General features: G+C 42.2%; 1 long non-coding RNA gene and 1 other non-coding gene across 2 annotated transcripts in view; both read left to right on the forward strand.

The window, feature by feature from the left end:
- LOC130544021 (uncharacterized) overlaps window positions 1-18,887 on the forward strand; it is a 363,074-nt gene that overhangs the window by 106,678 nt on the left and 237,509 nt on the right. The window lies entirely within an intron of this gene.
- On the forward strand, window positions 12,361-12,495 carry LOC113260692 (small nucleolar RNA SNORA70). Its single transcript, XR_003318067.1, has one exon. It is a non-coding gene; the product is annotated as a small nucleolar RNA SNORA70 (small nucleolar RNA).

Genomic DNA, 18,887 nt, shown 5'->3' on the forward strand with positions numbered 1-18,887 from the left:
TCCTGTGATTTTAAAAATAAAGGCAGATTGAAATCCACAACACCAAACAAAACACGCACGCCCTCACACGCAAAATCAAAGGTTGTTCCCTATCTGCTTTCCTTCGCCCAGTTACTGCCCAGTTAATCACATCAAAGAGAATTCTCAGAAAGTGCTGTGTTGTCATTGTTGTTACTGCCGTGTGTGTGTGTGTGTGTGTGTGTGTGTGTGTGTGTGTGTGAGTGTGGAGATATCTGCTTCCCTCTCCCCACATGAGAGAATTCGCAAAGCTCAAACAGGCCAAGGTGAGTTGGTTTCTAATTTTAATGAATTCTCCTAAAGCCCCCGTCAGTAGCAAGTGTCTAGTAAGTGTTTTATAACAGTGACAGCTTTGCAAATACTGTAACATATGTAACTTGGACTGGGTCAATACATGGTGGGGAAATCAGATTGTGAGATGGTCGAGCTGTTCATTTTGGCTGTCTTCACGATCAATCAGCCAGGCCAACTGAGCCTGCAGTGATACTTGCTGATTATTGAGAAAGCGAAAACAAATGGATTGTCCATGCTGTCTGCCAGGGCCCATTCGAAAGCTACAGCCTCTGTCGATAAGCGGCCAGGTGCCATCTTTTGAAAATCAGTTATCAGAAATGACTCCTAGGTCCATCTAAAAGTGAGACTGCATTTCAACTGCCCTGAAAAAGTGAATGCATTCAATTTATTTCAAAAAATTGTGTTCAGTAGATACTGTAGACTGACCTATTTCAGAAGCCCGAAGTTGATAGATGTTGGTGCCAGGCCACGGCAACAATGATTCCTGCTGAACCCCAACTTGCTTCTTTTTCTTCTTTGGGGTATCTCTTGCTTTTGTGCTTAATGCAAAAGCTTGTAAACAAAGCAATCGTCTCAAATATATTTCCCAGCTGTGAAGATAAAGTTCTTTAAAGAAGATCCAGGTTCCAGAGTGCTCTGCAGGACTCCTAAGCCCTTTCTTATAACCTGCACAAGTTACTGGACGTATTCAAGCTCCCGCGGTTCCTCCCTGCCTTCTTTACTGCCTGCCAGCTCATCCGTGACTGCCGGCAGGATAAGCACATTGTGTGAGTTGCCTAATCCAAATGTCTCCGAGCTGCCGGGTTTAGGCTAAGATATTCCAATAAAAATGAAGACAGCCTCCCAGTCTTTGCCTAAACTTGATTCCAATCACATCTACTTGGAATAAATTACCTTCACAATATTTTCTTCACGACTTCTCTGGTTATAATAGAGATAAGAAACCAAGAAGCTGCTTATTAACATTTCCAGGTAGAGAAGAAGAGGACAAATTCATCAACATAAATCGACACAAAGACAGTATTTCCTCCTTTATTGAGTTTCCTCCAGGGTCAGGTAGAGATTGCGAGGAGATGGCTCTTTAAAGACATAGGGCTAAAGAAAGATAGGGAGAATGCCTATGTTTAAAATCTTTATGTGTTCATCCTAAGCTACGATCTTTAGGGTATGCAAGCATTATGGACTGCCCCTTTCCACTTAAGCCGAGCTTTGGAGGAATCAAATTAAGGGAGATGACTTCGTGGTGAAATGGGTTTTTCTGGACACAAAGGAACTTGTGTGCAGGTCAGCGGAAGGTGGAGGGAAATGGAAGAGATCGATCACTCTAAGAAGAAAGCGAGAACAAGAGGTGATGAAACATTCGAAGGCTTTGAAATACACTGTGGCAGAGACTGTTCGTTGTCTCAATAATCCATATCCATTTTAAAAGCTTTATTTTAGTAATAGGACCTCCTGAGCCGAGTGGCTGTCCTGTTGGAGATGACATTTACCTGCCTTCATTGCAGCTTTGGTGTTGACACCTGACTAAATCTGGCTGAAGAGCAGCGCAGAAGTGATGTGTAACTTCCGGTCCTGTCTCTCTACTTTCCTTTCTTCCCAAAGACTGCTGTGTGAATGTGGTGGCTCATTTTTGACCATGTAGATGAGGGCACTCCCTAGTGGATGATTTAAAGAGAGAAGGCACCTGGACCCTTACACCACCTTGTGGAATGGAACCACCCCACACTGCTGGACCTCTCTTGTAAACCAGCTGTTTAGCACAGCGCCTTGTGCATCCAAGTGTGGTCAGGTCAGCAGCAGCACCGGGGAGCGTAGTAGACATGCGGAATCTCTTGGGGCGCCTGGGTGGCTCAGTCATTAAGCATCTGCCTTCGGCTCAGGTCATGATCCCAGGGTCCTGGGATCGAGCCCCACATCAGGCTCCCTGCTCAGCGGGAAGCCTACTTCTTCCTCTCCCACTCTCCCTGCTTGTGTTCCTTCCCTCGCTGGCTGTCTCTCTGTCAAATAAATAAATAAATAAAATCTTAAAAAAAAAAAAAAAGAAAGAAATGCAGAATCTCTGGTTCCACCTCAGGCCTGCTGAATTATAGGCCTGCTGAATTATAGGCCTGCTGAATTATAATCTGCATTAAAAAAAAAAATCCTCTCCCAACAATTTGTACACACATTACACGTTGAGAAGCATGGGTGTAGTGGTTAAAAGCATAGACGTTGGAGCCAGAGCCCGAGTTCAAATCCAAATCTGTGACTTAATTAGCTGTGTCACTTTGGGCAAATCATTAAAACTCTCTGTGACTCAGTTTTTTCATCCGTACATGGAGGATGTTAATAAAACCTCCCTGATAGGGTTGTTGTGAGGATTATATCAGTTAATATAGGTGAACAGGTTGATGGAGTGCTATGTAAGGCTTGCTGTTATTATTACTGTTACAAAGAACTTCTATTTTGCTTAAGCCATTCAGTCTCTGGTAATATTCAGCCCTCATGAAGCTCATATTTTAGTGGAAGAGAGGAATGACATGGAGATGGAGATTATCTATGAAGTTCGGGTCTCATTATCAGGTTGTGGTTCAGACTGCGTTTCTTGATTACTAGGTTGGAAAATTTAAGCACCATGAAAAGAGGAAGTGAAAAATAGAGCAAAACCTCGTAGGGCCTATGAGGTTGTGGTTATTACAAAACCTGTCTAGGGCCAACAAGATTTTTACATAAGAGACTTTGTGACCGCAGGAAACCTATATTACAAAGCAAAGTCAGAAGACTACTAAGTGGGATGGTTGGCCCCCAGTTGAGTTCCCTGATTGGGCTCATTCATTGCTGAAGAGCAGGCAAAGGGCTCCTCCCTGAGGCCTTTGATGGGTATCACCAGGAAGTATCACTTCCCCATGGAGAATCTTGACCATAATGGGAATTCATTCATATAACTCTTTGGGAAGTGTCCACATCTTCCACTTACTTCTTTAAAATTGTGTTGTTTTTCTTACTAAGTTGTCACTGTTACTTATATATTTTGTTTCTTTTTAAATCTGTGGGTTATCTTTCCAGTTGTTTAAGTATCTTTTGACAGGGAAGCATTTCTAACTTTTGTCAAATCCAATTTACCAATTATTTTTTTCTCTTGTGGTTTGAGTTTTTTGTGTCCCATTTATGAATCTCAATGTCACAAAGACTTTTTATCTCATTTTTTTCTCTAGAATTGTAATAGTTTTAGTTCTTATATTTAGTTCTATGACACAGTTTGAATTAATTATTGCATAGACAGTTTAAGTTAATTTTTGTGTAATGTGTGGGGTGTAAGGGTCAAGGTTCTTTTTTTTTTCATACAGATATTTAGGGCCCAGCATAGTTTATTTAAAAAAAAAAAAAAGCAACTATTCTTGGGGTGCCTGGGTAGCTCAGTTGGTTAAGCATCCGACTTGATTTTGGCTCAGGTCATGATCTCAGGGTCATGAAATTGAACCCCGCATTGGGCTCTGTACTGGGTGTTGTACTGAGTACTGTTGTACTGTACTCTGTACTGAGCCTGCTTGAAATTTTCTCTCCCTCCCCTGGCTCATGTATGCTCATGCACTCTCTCTCTCTCCTTTTCAAATAAATAAATAAATCTTTTTTAAAAGAAAGACTATCATTTTTTCCTTTGAATCACCTTGACTCATTTGTCAACGATTAATTGATTCTAAATGAAGGGTTTATTTCCAGATTATTGATTTAAATGTTTATCCTTACACCAATATCACAATATCTTGATTACTGTTGTTTTGTGATAAATCTGGAAATTAGGTAGTGTAACTTCTCCAATCTTCTTTAACAAAATTGTCTTGGTTTATCTAAGTCCTTTCTATTTGATATAAATTTTAGTAATGTTGGGAAAATAGGCCTAAACATGGGCAGTCCTGGGAAAATTGGCATATCTTTTCCCCCAAGAAAGATTGGAAATCGTTGATATTTGCAACTTCAGCAGGACTATGCATGCATTAGGCAATGAAACAGCATTTTCTACTAGACGTCTTAACTCTCTTATTTGGGATTCTATAGAGTCCATTTCTTTTTTTTAAAGATCTATTTATTTATTTATTTGAGATACAGAGAGTGAATGTGTGTGTGTGTGTGTGTGAGAGAGAGAGAGAGAGAGAGAGAGCAGGAGTGCGGGGGTGCAGGGGCAGAGGGAGAGGGAGAGAGAGAGAGAGAGAGAGAGAATCTCAAGCAGACTCCATAGTGAGCTCAGAGCCCAACGCAGGACTCATTCTCAGGACCATGAGATCATGACCTGAGCCAAAATCAAGTCAGACGCTTAACCCACTGAGCCACCCAGGCACCTGTAGAGAGTCCATATTATATCAGCCTCTGGTTGTAAGAATAGTGAAGTGATTCCCTGGGCTTTCCAACCCCTTCTTTGGAGGAAGCAATGCAACCAAACCTTATTTTTTTACAGAAGCACAGGATCAAGAAGGCCAAAATTGCCAAAACTAGTCAGTGAACATCTCTATGACTTGCCAATGCTTTTTAAGGGCATTGGCAGCAGTAAGGGAATCAAAAAGCCTAGGTTTTGAAACAACATAAATTTATTATTTACCTAATAAGCAATGACCAAAGTTCTTATTTAGATTAAAAGATATGAAAGTAGGTAATGAATGCCCTCTCCCCACCCCCACCATATCACTGCTGAGATTATTTAGTCTGTCTTTAAAGCAGTACAGGGGCGCCCAGCTGGTTCATTTGGGAGAGCCCTGGTTTTTGCTCTGTGATCAGGGAATTCATGATGACCTGGGTGCCTCTAGCCTTCATCACTGGGACCTAGTTAGCACAGTCAGTGCCATAGAATCACAGCAGGGAAGGGCATACTGGCCTCTTCTCAGTCTTGTTAAGGTCCTGATACTTGAGCTCTGGAATCCCTGGTTTTCTAAGGATGCTGCCCGTGACTGATGGAAGAAGAGTTGTGGTGTAGGGTTCTTGAGGACCTCATTATGCCTGACTGCCTAGCAGTACATCCTGATGGGGAAAGAACATCTTGCCTAGAAGCCCGCTACACTCAAGACCAGGTCATTTAGGTTCTCTCAAAGCCATTGAAAGACTGGAATCCGGGTACTTTAACTAGATCGACTTCTGGAGCTGAGTCCCTGTCACCACACTGAAATGATGTGACCACCATGCTGACAAATATTAACAAGGAACATTGTCCAGCTGCTGCAAAGTAGCAAAGCTTCCCTGAAAAGTCTGCCCAGAGGTTGCTGTTTCTCCACCATTATGGGGCTGCCTGAGGCCCGAGCTCTACCACTAAGGACCTCTGAGACCCACATCTGTTTGAAGCGGTGCAGTTGCACCCCAGTGATGGTATGCTGGCCACTGAATGTGTCTGAGCCTCAGGCACTGATCAATAAGGGCTGCTGCCCCAAGTCTCAGACTTCTGTATTAACCCTGCCCTATACGAGCTAAGTGACACTGGACAAGACACAATCTCTCTAAGCTTCAATTTCCTTGTCTGAAAAATGAGGATAAAACCCTTGTTTTGTCTACTTCACGGAGAGGTTTCTTGTAACATCAAATAATCCGTGTTCTCATTGGCTTTGTGAGGCACTGGAGGCATCAGATAAGTGTGTGAAATAAAAGGAAATGTGGGTGAAAATATTTTGTCAAGGTTAAAGGGGGCGCACAAGTGTAGACATTACTGCTTGTGACTTTGTAATAGTAAATACAGGCTGAAATGTCATCATTTTTATGTTCAGTGAAAGTCAACCAACAGTTTCGAGGCTCTGCTTTTGTCTGCAAGCCTTTGGGAAGGAGCGGTAAGTCATACACATGCACCTGAAGCCTGGAAAGGCAATTTTTGTGTGGTAAGCTCCCTGCCCCCAAAAGCAAAGACGTGTGGCAAAGAATTAGAAGCCAGTGTCCTTTCACTGTGGCTCTTTTCCCCTAAGACCCACGCTTCGATTCTTGCTAATCTGCCTCTCATTGGAAATGTGTACAGGAAAAAATGTGGGTCCCATAGCTCAGGGCTGGAGATAATTGGCAGAACACAAGAGGAGAATCAGTGATCAGGGGAGGGTATAGAAGAGAAAAAGAGGGACCTGGGAATTGGAGAGAAGAAAAGACAATGTACAAGGAAAATCAATCCTCCTGATTGTGGCATGTAGAGAGAAGAGACTAAGCTATAAAAATGGAAAGTGGGGACCTCAGATTCAATCAATCAGATGCCATGTGGACATAGCTTTAAAAAATGAGGCTGTTATCGCTCAAGTTCATTTGACAGAGCTTACATGTAAGAGTTCAGTGATGATCACTCTTGTCCACAATCATAAAATAAGGTGCCAAAGTGATTTATCACTCCGCTCCTCTAATATACCCCAACTTGAGGAAGCATCTATGAATTTGGATTTCACCTTTAAAAACTCTTATGTTATTGTAAATGAGTCCAGACTCTGGCACACAGTAGGCATTCAATAAGTATTTGCTAAATAAATGAACTGAAAGAAAGCAGACTTACTTATGTTAATTGGCTGCCATGGGGTTGGAGGGTTTAAGGCTGGAAGAGCATACATTTCCCTTCTTAACCCTTTTATTTCCTTAAACGTGAGACTCTCAATTAAGACGTCTCCTGTCTATGTAGATAACTTAATAGCGGTGCTCATTTAATGATTGTTGTGTCGGGCACTATGCTAAGAAGTTCATGTGATCTCAATCAACGTAGGTGAGCACATAATTTCCCAACTTTAAGGATGGGCAAAGTAAAATTCAGGGAGGTTACTTTTAGAAAGATCAAGTCACTTGGCAAAGGTCACACAGCTGGTAAGTTGAGATCAAGTTAACCGATTGCGTATGGCTGTCTTTAATAATTTTATTTTAGTAGAAAGGGCACTAGGAAAAGGGTCAAGAATTATAACTACCCTTTTCCAGGTGCTTAGTGCCAGAGGAAAGTGTGTACAGAGGGTAAGCTATCATTAAAACCTGAACACTTACCTTTTGGCAGTGACCTTAAGAATAGAAGGAGGAGGGGCACCTGGGTGGCTCAGTCACTTAAGCATCTGCCTTCGGCTCGGGTCATGATCTCAGGGTCCTGGGATTGAGCCCTGTGTCAGGATCCCTGTTCAGCGGGAGCCTGCTTCTCCCTCTCCCTCTGCCCTTCCCCCTGCTCATGCTCTCACTCTCTCTCAAATAAATAAATAAATAAATAAATAAATAAATAAAATCTTAAAAAAAAAAAAAAAAGAATAGATGGAGGGACTAGGGCAGAGGCTTTCCAGTGCCTTTGCTGCAACAAAAGTAAGAAATGCACACACACACATAATCATACACGCATACAGTCATACACACAGTCATATACACAGTCTCACACAGGCACACTCACACACACACAGTTACACATGTATACATAACTGAAATAAAACTTTCATTAAGCAATGTTTACTGTTACTATGTGTGATGCATACTAGTATTTTCATTCCTTTTTCTTCTCACTTCTCCTTCCCTTCCATTCTGTTCTACTCCAGTAGTTTTTTGAGTGTAGTTGGGACACAGTGTTACATTAGTTTCAGGTGTACCACAGTGATCCAACAACTCTGTACAGTATGCTGTGCTCACCACAGGTGTAGCTCCCATCTGTCACCATGCAACACCATCACAGTACCATGGACTCCATTCCCTATGCTGTAACTTTTATCCCCGTGACTTAGTCATTCCATACCTGGAAGCCTGTGTTTCCCACTCCCCTTCACCCATTTTCTCCCATCCTTCCAATCCTCTCCTCTCTGGCAACCACCGGTTTGTTCGCTGTATCTATAAGTCTGATTCTGCTTTTTGCTTGTTATTTGTTTTGCTTTTTTAAATTCTACATAACGAACGAAATCATATGGTATATTTCTCTGTCCAACTTATTTTACTTAGGATTATACCCTCTAGGCCTATGCATGTTGTTGCAAATGACAAGATTTCATTCTTTTTATGGCTGGTGTGTGTGTGTGTGTGTGTGTGTGTGTGTACCACATCTTCTTTATCCATTCATCTATCAGTGGACACTTGGGTTGCTTCCATATCTTGGCTATTTGTAGATAATGCTGCAATAAACATAGGGGTGCATATATCTTTTCAAATTAGTGTTTTCATTTTCTTTGGGCAAATATCCAGTGGAATTACCAGATCATATGGTACTTCTATTTTTAAAAATATTTTATTTATTTATTTGAGAGAGAGAGCACATAAGCAGTGGGAGTGGAAGATGGAGAGGGACAAGCAGGTTCCCCACTAAGCAGGGAGTCCGATGTGAGGCTCGATCCCAGGACCCCGGTATCATGACCTGAGCCAAAGGCAGACACTTAACTGACTGAGCCACCCAGGCACCCTGATACTTCTACTTTTAATTTTTTGAGGAACTCCATTATGTTTTACTGACTTACACTATATACAAAAATAAACTCAGAATAGATTAAAGACCCAAATGTGAGACTGAAGCCATGAAATTCCTAGAAGAGAACATAGGCAGCAATTTTTTTTTACATCAGCTATAGCAACATTTTTCTAGGTATGTCTCCTAAGGCAAGGGAAACAAAAGCAAGAATTAACTATTGGGACTGCATCACAATAAAAAACTTCTGTACAGGGGCTCCTGGGTGGCGCAGTCGTTAAGCGTCTGCCTTTGGCTCAGGGCGTGGTCCCGGCGTTCTGGGATCGAGCCCCACATCAGGCTTTTCCACTGGGAGCCTGCTTCTTCCTCTCCCACTCCCCCTGCTGGTGTTCCCTCTCTCGCTGGCTGTCTCTCTCTGTCAAATAAATAAATAAAATCTTTAAAAAAAAACAAAAACAAAAAACTTCTGTACAGCAAAGGAAACTATCAACAAAACAAAAAGACAACCTACTGAATGGGAAAAGATATTTGCAACAATATATTCAATATGGGGTTAATATTGAATTATATAAGTCAATGTCAAATAATTCAATGTCAAAAAAAATAATCTGATCAAAAATGGACAGAGGACCTGAGTAGACATTTTTCCAAAAAAGACACACAGATGGCCAATAGGAACATGAAAAAACAACATCACGAATCATCAGAGAAAATCAAATCAAAACCACGAGATATCACCTTCCACGTGTCAGAATGTCTAGAATCAAAGACAAGAAATCACAAGTGTTGGTGAGGATGTGGAGAGAAAGGAACCGTCATGCACTGCTGGTGAGAATGTAAATTAATGCAACCGCTGGAAAAGAGTATGGAGGTTCCTCAAAATGTTAGCAATAGAAATATCTACTTCAGTATTTTAAGTGCTGCTTGGGACACACTTAACGGACTTCACTAGGCACTCATAGGTTCTGATCTGCAGCTTGAAAACTACTGGGCCAGAAGGCAATAAAGGTGATAGAAGGAGCACAGACTTTTGCTTGAATCCCGGGCTGCTGTTACGTTAACTGTGTGGGCTAAAGCAAGTGACCTCTTCTTTTGAACTTGAGTTTCTCAACCACAAAATGGGGATATTAATACCTACCTCAAAGGGTTATTGAGAACAGCAAGCAAAGAACATAGGCACCTACCCTCGTCCCTAGTGTTTCACAAAAGTATGATGATAGCAGTGTGATGAGGCATTCAAGAATGAAGGGTGCCAGGACACCTGGGTGGCTCAGTCAGTTAAGCGTCTGATTCTTGAGCTCAGCTCAGGTCTTGATCTCAGGGTCATGAGTTCAAGCCCCGCTTTGGACTCCATGCTGGGCATAGAGCCTACTTAAAAACAAACAAACAAACAAAAACGGAGCATGCTGGCCCTAGCACTAGACAGCTACGTGCGCTTAGGCAGATAATGTCTCTAAACATCTAAATCATGTCATCTCTCGAAGCTTCATTTACTCACCTGAAAAAAATTGGAAGAAGAGTAATACCTACCTCATATGATTGAGAATTAAGTGTGATAATACATGTAAAGTCCTTACCACAATACCTGGTGCTTAGTAAGTACTCAATAAATTATTGGCTATATTAGCTGTTCAGCAAATAGATCTGTTATTGTCCTGGAAACCTCTAGCCTAGGTTACAGTATTTATTTTGATGAGACAAACTCAGGATTTTGTGTGTGTGTGTGAAATCAAAACTGCTGTTTACTTTGCTCATCAGTATTCTCTAGAGGCCAAATTAAACTTGGCTGCAGCAAAGGAAATCATTTTTGTAAAGAAAGGTTAGATCCAAATTGGATTCCCTCTCCTCGTTCTTCTTTGAAAGTATTTCCACAAAATCCAATCTTTGGCTTGACATTAAAGGCCTATTTTCAGTTTGAGTAGACTTCACCAAAAAAATAAATAAAGGAAAAAAAAAAAAAAAGAACATGACTCTACACACCAAGTAGTGGGGAGTGAGTTTAATGTTTTGAGTTCAGCTCAAGAACGCTATCGCTGGGTCTCCTGCCTAAAGCCTTCCTTTTTCCCGCTTGTGTGAGGCAGCTGTTAAGATGGCCTTTAATGATCAAAACCTCATGGTATTCACGCTCTGTGTAAACACTCCTGTTGAGTGTGGGCTGTACTTAGTGACTCACTTCAAACTAAGGGGAGAGGTAGAAAATGACTCAGAGAGGAGGTCATAAAAAGCAGTGTGGCATCACCTTTCTCTTCTATATCCCTTGCTCTGGGAGAAGCCAGCTGCCGTGTTGGGAGTAGCCCCATGGAGAGGCCCATGTGATGAGGAAGTAAAGCCCTCCTGTCAATAGCCATGTTAAGTGAGATTGGAAGCTCATCCTGCAGCCCCTTTGAATGACTACAGCCACAGCCAGTAGTTTGACTGACTTCACCAGAGACCCTGAGCCAGAACGACCCAGCTAAGCTGCTCCCGGATTCGTGACTGTCAGAAACCATGAGATGGTAACGGTTGTTTTAAGCTGCTAAGTTTTGGGGATGATTTGGTTGGTAGGAATAGATCGTGAATACACTGCCCTTGAATCTTGCTTCCCACAGCATCTCAGTGTCAGGTCGATTCGTTCATTCATTCATTCATTCATTCCCTCATTTATTCCATGAATGTTTATGAACTCCTTGCTACGCGTCAGGCACTGTAACTACCTTCAGATCCTCACTTCGAGGATCTTAGTCTAGTGGTAGAAATACTATGGGCAGACTAACAGTGAAAATGCTGGGTTCATGTGAAAAGCCACTATGTGGTTTTGCTAGAGGGCTTTGGGGACTCAGAGGAGGGAATGAGAACTTTCAGCCAGGCCAGAAGAAAGGGGGATATAGGGAGATGGCACTTGACCTAAGCCTTGATACCAAGGTGTGATGGCTTTGTCGTGTGTCAACTTGGCTAGGCTTTACTACATTCCCCAGAATTCCCATTCTTCTATGTTTCTGTTTAGGGTGAGGTACAAGGGAGATTCTCCCTGATGATGGAAGGGAAGCAGCAGCCATTTTGAAGTGCACACCTGTCACTGCTGATCTGCTAGCTTAGCTCATGGGTGTGAGGCACCAGCCGGGCCTGTGATGGCTCTACCTTGCCCTAAGCCTTTCTGACTTCTGGGCCAGCCGTGTACGTTTAGCTCTGTGATAAAGGGCTTTGGCTTCTGAGGAATACTCTCCTCACCAAGGTGGGAGGCAAGAGTAGACAAGGTTTTGATCTTTCCTTGTGCTTGGGGTGCCAGCCTTCCTGACTGCCTGCCGCATGGACTTTAAGCTCCGGTCAACAGCCTGCTAGAGACTGCTTTACCAACTCCCACAGTTGTGGAAGCTAGTTCCCCGTGACATACATGAGGTACAAGGTGAATAGGTGAAAAGAGGTCATTCAAGGCAGAAGGAACAGTGTGAACAAAAACATGGAAGGGGAAATGTAGGCCTAAGACAGTTCTTAATGCTGGCACGCCCTTGGTACTGACTCATCAGAATGAATGCCAGTCCCAGCCCTGGCCCAGTAGAGTAAACAATGGTACCAGCACCAGCCAGTCGGAACAACGCTGGCTGTGGTGTCCAAGCAGGGTCTCCAAGCGTTCTGACTGTTCCTCTTTACTGAATTATGGAGACTAAGGCAATGTCTGAGGTCGTTAAGAGCATTTGGGCCATCAAAGATGTGACTATTTCCCAACTGGAACAAAAACGTTTTCTATCTTAATAACTTGTGCTCTTTCCCCGTGGGGGCCCAGTGCACAGTGGCTGCAAACAGTAGCCTCCTTGATAGTGTATGCAGTTTGTTGATTGAATGGGTTGCCCTAAGGGACTGTGGAGATAGCCCTTTCCAGTGGACATTGATGTCTTACCTCATGCTATCCCCAATCCTGGCTCCAGACAGGTATGTGGGGTGCCCTTGGAAAGCCCCAGGGTGGGTGCAGTGACCAGGGTCCATGTTGGCCAAGTCATCATGTCCATCTGTATCCACCTGCAAAACAAGGAGAACATGATTGGGACTCTACGTAGGGCCAAGTTCAAGTTCCCTGACTCCCAGAAGATCCATATTTCCAAGAAGTGGGCCTTTCCTAAATTTAATGTGGATGAATTTGGAGACAAGGTAGCTGAGAAGTGGCTTATCCCCAATGGCTGTGGGGTCAAATATATCCCTAGTCATGGCCCCCTGGACAAATGGCAGGCTCTTCACTCATGAGAACCTTGGCACTATTCCCTTTTTATTCATGCCCACCAATAAATCCTACTTCCTATCAAAAAAAAATTTTTAAATAATTTGTACCATCAGATTGATGCATTCCAGTTGAATGCCAGCTCTGAAGAAAATACACAAGGGGAGTGTGATGAAGAGCAAATTGTTCAGTGTGACTAGACCATTGGCTGGCTTGGTGTGTGGCTGTGGTTTTGAACCCCAGTTACTCAAGTCAGTGAAATGGATTTAACCTGTTGTGTCTTATGTAGCTATAGTCAAAATAGCTATTAAAATTGTTCCATGGAGAAATGCAACTTAATCCAATTATAGGAAACCAGGACCCTATCCCTTTACTGAATGAGGGATCAGAAAACAGATATTTGACCCTCTACTCTGCGACTGACACACTGTGATCTGACAAATCACTTACCACAACTCGTCCTGAAGCCAGAAAGTGGTGACTTTACTTAGGCTTTTCTCTCTGCAATTTTCTGAAGATCTGGAATGCTTTTCCATTCCTTAAAACTATAGCCACTAGTCCCTTCAACTCCGGAGTCAAGACACAGTTCACTCAAAAAGCTTGCTTTGTGCTTTTACTACCTTACCACCACAACTTTACTCTGGCAAGTCCTTGATATGACTTGATCCGTTATTGCCTTTTTCTCTCTAGATAGCATCACAAGTATAAGCTTATCCCTCCTTTTGAGTGACTTGATCTCTCAGCAAATTATTTACCAGGTATTCCTTTTATACCTCATAAGGTCCCCTGGCACTTAGAAATCTGTATACAGCAGGTGCCCGTTAAATACTTAAATGTTCATATATCACCTTGGTAAATTCTCTGGTTCCAAAGGAAAGTCAAGCAGGACATTCTAAACTAAAATATTTAAGGGTTTTGGGTTGTGTACAGCTCTGTGTTGTGTCTGCCTCCCTTCCACTAGCATGAATAATGAAGAATAGAGTTGGACCCCTGTGTGTGCATGCCCATAATAGCATTTGTGTGCATATAATAACGGTGTATAAATTAACTTCTTTTGCTTCAAATGAAAAGGCAGCCTCGTTCAGTGATGAGTAAGTAGGAATACAAAGAGCATTTCAGCATCCTCAGAGCCATTAATATCTCTTGGATAAGCTCAAACTATAAGAAATTAATATTTGCCATTCAAAAGAAATTCAAATCATAAACAGAAAAAAATAACACAGTCAACCCTGAGATACTTTAAATACTCTTCTCATTGGAGAGTTAAGGCACTTGGGCATAATTTGCTACATTTGAAGACCATTTTCACTAACAAACATGTCACTATCAACTCGCTCTCCTTCTGGAAAATGAGATACAGGTTAAACATTCTATAGGGAAAAATAAACATAGGAAAATAAAAAATGTAGAAAAAAGAAACTTCTAAATTCAAACAAAAAGACTGCAGGTATGTGGGGTGCCCTTGGAAAACCCCAGGGTGGGTGCAGTGGCTAGGGTCCATGCAGACTAACAAAATGGTGGTATCTCAGTGTGATTGCTGAGAATTTGGAATTTTGAATACAAATCATTTGCTCTCAAGCAATTGAATTAGTAGAAGAAATTACCAAGAAAAAGCTGAACAGAAAGGACTAATAAATAAAAATCTTAAGGCTTTTGAAATTACTATGAGGCAACTTTTCCTTCCTAAGCCAGGAAAATTTCCCAAAAAATGATGAGGTAGGTTTTTGATCGTTTTTACTTGCCTTGTTTTCATATTTAGCAAATATATATTTAATTGAATTTGAATATGCTTGCTGCAACCATGGGTGAAAAAAAAATTAACATACACACTTAGCATGACCTTGTGAAGCATACAAAGAAGAACAGAATAAGAATTTTTCCTCCTCATCGTATTTCCCTGGAATAAATCCTAGGTTGTTTCAATAATAGTTCATCTGCCAGCATTAGCGTGAATAAATTTCTCCTCTCAGTATAGGAAGCAAATCACCACTTTCTTTATCTTTCATAAGCACCTCCAATCCTTCAACAAGTTCACTTGTCCACTTGTCCACGTACACATGCAACTAGGTGTAGATAGCTCCTAATTCTTAGCAAACTTCTCATTCCCCAATACAATGAATGTACCCCAGTAGATCTAGTCAGAATTGGTCTTCTGAGTCCATATTTTGCCTCCTAAAGAACATCACAGAAGCTTTATTCATTAGCATTCTTAGTCGGTCCTCTAACGTGGGGGTTAGCTCTAATGCAATTTATATTTAGTTCACCCCATGCTTCTAGTTCTTTACATCAAGCCCCCCTATTTGTGCTGAGGATAAGGGAGCCAATTGGAAGAGGTTTTGAACCCTTGGCAAATTCTACCGTAAAATACACCAAAATGCTATAATCTGTATGCAATCTTCATTAAGAATTTCTACCACCTGCTTGCTGAAGCCCCAGCACAGCTCCAGTTATAATCACCATGCAGGGGGCAGCATTAGTTAACGTCATTAGACAAATGTGGAGATCGTCTTTTGCATGTTCATTAGCACCAGGTGGGAAGAAACTGCTAGATATAGGCGTGGAACTTTGGGGGCTAACTTGGGCTTATGCATTATTTAATCAGCCAACTTTCTGAGCATCCGCGAAGAACCAAAAAGGCTAGAATAGCAGGAATTTTCTGTGTTTTTTCCAGATATGTTAGGACCAGTGTCAATCTTCAACTTCACAAAAAAGAGGGTGATCTGTAGGAGCTGTGTGGGCGTCGAGCAAGTCACTTAACCGCTCTGTGCCTCCGATTCCTCATGGCGATAATTTTATCTACCTCCTAGGGTTGGTTCGAGGATTAAATGAGTTAGTAAAGCACTTTGAACAGAGCCTGGTGAGCTATTCTCCTCCTCCTCCTCATCTTTGTTTTGCTAACTCTGCTTTAGTAAACACACTGGGGACCCCACTGTGCCAAAACCGGAGGGCAGGGAGTGATCGCACCCTGAAGCTCCGAAGCACAGCAGCTTCTCTTGTTTTTTTCTTGTTTAACCGTCATTCTTGGGGCACTTCCTAAGTGCTGGTCACTATGCTAAGCTCTTCAGAAACATTTTCTTACATGAACCTCCAAACAAGCCTAACAGGAGAGAGACACTACTATAATTTCCATTTTAGAGATGAGGACATTGGAGTTTGGAGAAGCTAATTTGCTTACAGAATAAAGCTCCACAGTCTCTTAAGAAGCGATGGCTTTCTTACATGTCATATTAACTTTGCGTTAGGGGTTATAGTCACCTCAGGACTAGTTATGACAAGAGCTTTGAGAGCTGAAAGGACCTTTACCCTTGATGTAATCCCCATGAAGGAGTTAAGGCTCAGAGAAGTCAAGGACTTCACCCAAGGTCACACAGCCAGTTGTGACCAGCCGGGATCCAGGACTTTTGCAGGGATCCCTGGCCCTACAATGCACTGCTTTGTATCTTCATGTTATTTTATATAATTAATAGATCTCTTCAAGTGTGCAAATACTTAAAAGTATGCATTCCTTTCAGGGCATGAGTTTCTTCAGTGTGGAAATCATATACTTAGATGGAAAATTAATTGAAGAGGGAAAAGAAATACTTGGGAGAGGTTTTTCGTTTAATTTAAAATTAAACACAATTGCTTTAAGTGAGCAACATCTTAAAAGATGGTATTAAAGTCATACCCCAGAAGCCACAAATACGATAATAAAAGGTTTACAGTGCTTGTTTTACTAGACATTCTTCAGTTCCATGTTTCTTTCCTGTGTTTTTAACTAGCATGGAACTGAGGGAATTAAGTACAGTATTCTTTCAGCTTCTCTTAAGACTTTTCCTGCTTTAAACCTGAATTCCTTATGGCAGAGAAGAAAAGGGAATTCCCTGTTCCTGCATCCACCCCCCAACTCCCCACCCCCCCACCCCCCCACCCCCGCCCTGAATGGCTCCTGACACACACACACACACACACACACACACAGAGTTATTCCTCTCAGAGTGAAATCTCCTTTTTTTCATCTCTTCTTTCTCACAGCCTCCACACCCTCCCCCAAATCCCTCCCCCCAAAACCTAAACCTCAGCATTTGGCTCAGTGACATTCTCTCAAGATCAAAGTCAAATGATAATTTCCATGAAAATCAAAGCAACCTCAGTCTCGCTCTCTCTCTCCCTGGAAAGCCTGGGTCTCCAGCCTGTGAAAAACTAAAAATCCCACACTTCCTCCTCTCCTCAGGATGAAACTCTCTGCTCCCTCTTCCTTTCTTCAGGTGTCTCTTCACTTCAAGCACATATCTGCTTTTCTGCAGAGACATCGATAGAAACTTTCAGCATCAAATTCAAGATCTCGCTACTGTTAGGGTCTCTCTCTTCCTGGGATCGGCAATGCCTGCGAGGCTTGAGGTGAAGGTGGGACAAGAGGACCAGAAGGGGGTGGGGAGGAGGTTGGAACAGAAAGAGAGGGACAGGAGATGCAGTGGGGATGGTAGGAAAGTCCTATTTAGTGATTTCCTGTATGTCCGGTATCGCCATATGGGTAAGAAACATATTTCTTTATGTGTGAGTGGCCTCAAGTTAGCAGAAATTGTTTAAAATTTTCAAGTCACAGAGCTTGTGAATGGTCTGGTTAAAATACTAACCCAAGCTTGTCTGACCTCAGAGTCCAAGTTTTGTGCAAGGATGTGATGTCAGTGACAAATATGGGGAAGAGTGGAAGGGGCTCTATGCAACACCAGGATCCCACCGTTGCACACATTCATACACCTTCATGATGCATTATCCACCTGACCTTGTTTAGCACAGATGATGGGCCAAAAGCAACTGCAAGCTGGAGTGTGGACAAGGACTCTGCCCTCTGTCATTACCCCACCCTCCCTCCATGCATAATCATACATAGGTCCGAGTAGCTCCTTTACTGCAAGGGGACTCAGGCGGTTCTCATTTTGCTCTTACAGTGGAAGGGCCCATTCTGAAATCTTTGCTGCTGTGGGGGAACCCTCCCATAAAGCTACTAATTGGAGAGTTAACTGATAATAGGAGGACTTCATACTTTCCTTTGACCAAGATGTCATCTGAGACGTTTCACACAAGTGAAAATAATATTCCCCCTCAAGAAATGGCAATAGCAATTCTGTGCTTTGTTAGGAAATGCCTTCAGAAAGGAAATACAGTAGGGTGTTTTTTTTTTGAGAGGAAAATATCAAATAACTAACACAGGAAATCTCCCTAGAGTCTACCTCCAGTAGGAAAGCTCATTTTATATTTTGCAAGTTTTATGAGAAAAGCATTCAACTCTAATAAGTAGCTATTTGAGTATTATTCCTTGTGTGTGAAATTCATTTGTTGAGACTAGCATAATACCATGGGATGAAGACTGGTCCCAATAGGAGCTATGAGTCATCCTAGGGATTATGACATGAAATGTTCAGATATCCATTATTAAAAATGAATGTTTTCTTTTGCTACTTTTCTGCCTAATGGGGAAAAGAAAGAAAAGTACCCTACAGATTCCATTAAAACAAACAAACAAACCAAATCCTAGAGTGTATATTCAATAAAATCTTGGCTTGACACAGGGTCCTGAGTTGGTAATATGAATCAGCAAGTGGTTTTCCTGATCTGATTGGACAGCAGTATAAAGAAATGGAAGGCAAAACAAGCATTTAATGAGCATGCTACCCTAGCCTATCCCCGTGTTACATTGTAGCACTGTTTCAGTACTACTCTGGACTTAGCTCTGTGACCTGCTTTGGCCCATCTGATTAACAAATGTGTTGCAGGGAGAGACCTGAGAAGTGTTTCAGTTCCCACTTGCTCTTGTATTCTGCCTTAGCCATGAGAACATGTCTGCGTTAGCCTGCTGGAGGATGAGACACACACAAAACAGAGCCAAGTCACCTGTCACCCCAGCGGAGACGATCCTAGATCAGTCAACAACCAGACGATCCTCCCACACATTAGCAGGTCTAACCGAGGCCAGCAGAATTACTTAGCTGAGCCAAGATCAGCAAAACTTCTGAGCATACCTCTCAGAGGCATGAGTAGTAAATGTTTATTGTTGTGTGGTTTGTGGTA

This window comes from Ursus arctos, unplaced genomic scaffold, assembly GCF_023065955.2.
Source record: "Ursus arctos isolate Adak ecotype North America unplaced genomic scaffold, UrsArc2.0 scaffold_18, whole genome shotgun sequence".
NCBI lineage: Eukaryota > Metazoa > Chordata > Mammalia > Carnivora > Ursidae > Ursus > Ursus arctos.